Genomic DNA, 5,257 nt, shown 5'->3' on the forward strand with positions numbered 1-5,257 from the left:
AATACATAGGCTCTTGGCTCTGCCTCTCCAAAGTCTAGGTACGTGGCTAGCTCACATATCTTCCCTCCAGATGAGGAAGGAATAAAGAGCACAGTTGTAAAACCCAGCAGCCAGATGTCCTCCAGTCTCATGCTGGTGCAAAAGAAGTCACCGGCACAAGGCATGGGATCCAGCTGTGAATAAATCCCATCTCTTGTACTCGTGTATATTGATGTTCATGCATCATTACAGTTATTAGCTAGGATCAAGCTGTAACCCTGAATGACATTTAGGACAGACAACACTTTCTTCTGACTGAACACCATCTTTTGTTTACTGATTCACTCATCTCAAACTACTTCATGATAATGTATGCGGTCTTAAGGATGTGGTCTTAAGGACCAGTCAGGGAACAAAGGGTTCACATGCACTATGTAAGGACTATTGAGAGCCTCAGGAAGGATTAGAAACTGTCTGATTTAGGTGTCTACTTCAGGGGCTGCTGCTGTAACGAGATCTGAGTCAACTGAGTGGGATTTAAGCAAGGGCCAAAGTATCTAATACAACTGTTCACATCTTAGTGGGCACTTTCTCCCATTTCCGTGGAATGGCAATTCCTGTTTCAGCAGCTAAAAAAAAGTTTCAGAGGTTTTTGCTTTTGCAGGAGCTCAGTCCTGATCCAACCTGTCAAAGTCAATGAAAGACCTCCTTCAGATGAAATAATCGTTGGATCAAGCCCCAGGACAAGATGCTTTATGCAAACTGTTTTCATAGATCCTTTTGCACAAGGATCCATAAAAAGAGCTACGGGAATGCTCATGTCACAGATGATATTCCCCTGTTAAAGTGCTCCTAGAAAAAGACTTGACATTTTTATTTCAGGACAAAGATTGAGAAGTTTTACTGTAGGTAAAAATGGCTGTTCCATGAAAGCACTCATCTGATTCATATCATTAGCCATACACCTAATTTTTCTCTTTTCCCTTGTCCACTTCGGTTGTTTTTAACCAAAATGAAGCTGTGAATACATGCCAGCCCTTTATTGTCCATGAAAAGGGGAGAAATTCAGTTGTGATATATTCATCATTCCCAATTCTTCCAACAGCCTGAACACATCAACAAAAAGGCCCAGTCTAATGAAAAAAAAAAAAAGAAAAAAAAAACTCTTTATTTGGAAAAAAGTAGTAAGTAAAACAAGTTTCCATATGTTTACCGTAAAAATAACCTAGACTCCACCTTGGGGTGTATAAAAATACAGACTACAGATTGTATATTTTGGCATTAGTTAAAAAATGCCTTTGTAAACATACCCTATTAAAATTTAACTGCAGCTTTTATCATTTACTCAAGTAACATATGAAAGGGTTTGAACACATTTATCACAGAAGTAGTCATTTTATCAGGGCTTAGTAATAGCAGTGATGTATTGCACAATTTGCAGTGCATGCCTGGTTTACAATACGTTACTGGTGAGTACTATCCATACACATCTGCAAAGTATCCTTTAAAGTGTATCCAGAAACATTAACACCTATAAAAAGAAAAGAAGTAATAGGAACAGCAGACTTTTCAGTCCTGGAGATAAAACTTAAGTTAATATATGTGGTTTTTGTCCAGACTACTGGCCAAGAGAGGGACATGCAGGCAGTACTGTGGCAGGAAGACATTTCATTTACATATTTTTTCATGGTTACCAAGATGAAATTAGGACAAACACCACCAAATAGCTCTAGACTAATATTTAGTGTCACTTTTGCCATAGCTTTTGTGGTATCAAAATAAATGTTGTAGGAGTTCATATGACTCATTCAGCAGTCAGTTCTGGGTCCTTCCCATTCACTTTGGAATTTAATGAGCCAGAGAAGCTTGGAAAACTTCAGATCTTCTTACGAAGTAGCTTGCATGACTCACTGATTGCCTGGCTAAGCATATATACCACCCATGGCCAGTGGCAAAGCTTCAGCATCCCTCGGAGCTGGAGGCAACATGAGATCAAGTGGGAATAGCAGTGAGTGCATTTGAGTCCTGCATTTCTGCAAGAAAGTCTTTAAGAGACTAATTCTAAGCCTCTCAAAGTAGTCAGTACTTCTGGAAATGTAGCCACGAAGGAGGATTTAAATGAGAGAGTTATATTAAACCATCACAGCTACTAAAGTACAGCTGAGTAATTCCCTGGATATCTTACTGAAGCAACAAGAACCATATGAGTACCATATATCATTGCTGCATCTCAGACTTGATGAACACACATATGATCAAGTGTATGCACAAGTAACACGTTTCAATGGCAGGAGGTGCACACAAGCATCTTGTGTGACATCCTTGGTGTCACCACACGCTGTCAGGTATTTACATAGGAACTAGACACCGTGCAGTAGAGGTGCTGAGCGACTTCCTCCTTCAGCTTCTCTGAGGTTACTCTTCTGTGTTAAAGAATGAGAGACCCTCTTTATTTTTAAAATCGAAGGCCTTGGGTATCTTAACTATATTGCCTGGAAATTCCACATATTTAGATTTGCAATTCAGTGCAAAAATAAATAAATTCCTTTCTTCTCTTTCTAGTGGGGTAGCTTTCATCATTACAAAAGAAGAGAAAAGAGGAGGAAAGTTAAGAAGATCTGCAGGTGGACGGCACAATGCCTCCTTTGAGTTGAGGGGCAGAGACAGTTGCTCAATAAACACTCTGCCATTTATTTTTTCTGAATGTGTGTGAGATGGAGAATTCAAAGGATTATATTCAGCACAGCTTAGTCTGGTGAAACACATATTCCAAGACCTGCATACATTGCCAAATGTTACAGTCCATTTCACCAGACTTGAATATATCATTTCTGTTGTTGTTTCTGTCACAGCAAAAATATCCTGAATGCAGGACACTGTTTGATTTTGTAGGAAAGCAGATACCAGCAGTGTATGGATTAGCTAATTCTTTCTGTTTACATAAGGGGAAGTTTGTTTTGATGTAGGATGAAAACGAGTGGAAAATACAACTCAGACATTTCATCTCTTTTTTTTTTTTTTTCCCAGTGTGCCAGGCACACGTGCTAACAATATCCCCTGGCCATTCATCACACGTTCTGTTTACTATGGCTTAACCTCTTGGCCTTACGAAAGCAGGTCGCTCCTTGCACCAGGCTGAGGACATTCGTTGTATAAATTTGTTTGCACAACACATCGTTGTGATCCAGATTTTTTTTTTTCTTTAAGAGAAGCATGGAGGCTAGAGAAAGCGGATGTAATGCTGACGCCAGATTATTTTTGGAGGTAAGTTACATGCAAACGTAAGGGAACATCCTGCAGGAGATCCTGGTGAAAAGTGCTAACGCTCAAGTGATAAAGAGCTGGGGACATTTCTCAGCTGCCCCATTCCAGGAGCATTTCCCCAGCCAGCACACCCTCACTGAACTGATGGCAGTTCTGCACTGCCAGGACATGTTCGGGAAGGCTCCACATGTGTGTCCAGAAACCGCGCTTGCACTTTCACATCCCTTCTGCTTTATCAGTAAGTTTTACAGCCACCGCTGCTGACGGAGTTATATTGGGACTGCAGGGTACTTCTGCAGCCCAGCGCTATCACCTTATGCAAAAACTCTGCTTGTGCCAAAATGCCAGCAACGTCCTCCGGCCACCGCGAGCTGTGGCCTGAGCTGCCCCCGAGATGAGCATCAGGCAGGGACTCTCCCAGCACACAGCTGAAACAAGGCAACCCTGTTTTTCAAGGGTGCGGGAAAGAGAATTAAGCCGCGCAAGCACAAGGCATGCCCTCGGCATTGGAAAACAGGCACTGGTTTGTTTTTATTTGCTGCTGTATAGATGTGACCTCGAGCACTGCTTAGAAAACTCAGCCCTGCTCCATTCTTTCTGTGGATCTAGTCTGTTCTGCCCGGGCACCTCCCAGCAACACTCATTTGGGTACAACCTTCAGGCATTTTTAAAACTTCCTCTAATGCTGCTGTGCCAAAACACCAGCACCCTCATCAGGAGCAGGAAAAAGTCTTGATTTTTTTCTTTCTCTTTTTGTTTTCTAAAAGAGGCTGGAAAGACTTCCAGCATTCTTTAACACTTGAAGCTCAAAGAACAGCTAGCATGCATTCACAAAGCCAAAGTGGCTGCAACAAAGACCTGAGATGTCCGTGCCTGTTTCTGATCCCATTGCTACGGACAGGCACATCACTGTTGGCTTTTCTAGGGGCAGATGGGCTACACAGCGAGCTGGTAGCCAAAAGACCTGCTCCAGCTGTGTGCTCACACAGGTTCAGGGGAAAAATGAGTTTTCCTGACATTTCACCTCAAATCAGCGCCAAACCTCCCCAAATCCACTGGGGAAGGCCCCAGTCACCACCCACAGTGGGGTCCCAGGAGAGGCAGTAATTGCTTATATGGTCAGGATGCCCACTCTCTGGGCAAAATTTAAACAGCTGGAATGAATGATTGTGAAATTATGGTAAGCCAAGTGAGGAAAACACCCACAGCGAGCAGCAGCAGCATTAAGTGTACCCTTTAATGGTTCTGTGGGTGACCACAATTATTCTTCCATCTTCTCTAGAAACAAATAGTCCAGCAAAGCCACACAGCCACAGATCAGTTCATTCAGAGAGCAGCACCAAAACATTACAAAGCAATGCACACGAGACTTCCTTTTCTCCACCTAACACCATGACCCCACCATGTTGCTGCGGCTCATGGTTCCTACGTGGTGGACATTCAGGGACTTGTCCCAGTGGTGGTGCGCACTGCCCTAACATTTGACCCCCTCCACCAACCCACAGATGGGAACACTCAACACCAGCATCCTTCTGGTCCCTGGCACTGGACTGCCTGAAAATGCCTCATTGCTGCATCCCGGTGGTGCCAATCCAACCACTTAATATTGGTTCCTGTACGCAAACCACGAACTGTGGAAATACTGTGTTATCTCCAGTCCCAGAATTATAGCAATGTGAATAACATATACTTCCTAATTAATAATTGTGGCATTGCCAAGAAAATCATGAAAGCTCAAGTTTTGCCTAATCATGGCCTGATATTTTCACAAGTTTTAATAAGTAACTTTTCAGTAAATAGCACCGCTTCTCTTGAACTCCTGAATCCGTTCTGGAATAATTTAGGGTAAAGATCTGTAACTTGTAATTCTGACTTCTTCATTCTATTTCCATGCTAGGTCTATCCAAGGATAACCTGTCAGTAAATTGAAGAGACACAATATTAAACTTCCAGTGAACTGAAGAAATACGGAAGAGGGAAGAGAAAACCTGCTTGCAACAACAACAACAGCAAC

This window comes from Anser cygnoides, chromosome 1, assembly GCF_040182565.1.
Source record: "Anser cygnoides isolate HZ-2024a breed goose chromosome 1, Taihu_goose_T2T_genome, whole genome shotgun sequence".
Lineage (NCBI taxonomy): Eukaryota > Metazoa > Chordata > Aves > Anseriformes > Anatidae > Anser > Anser cygnoides.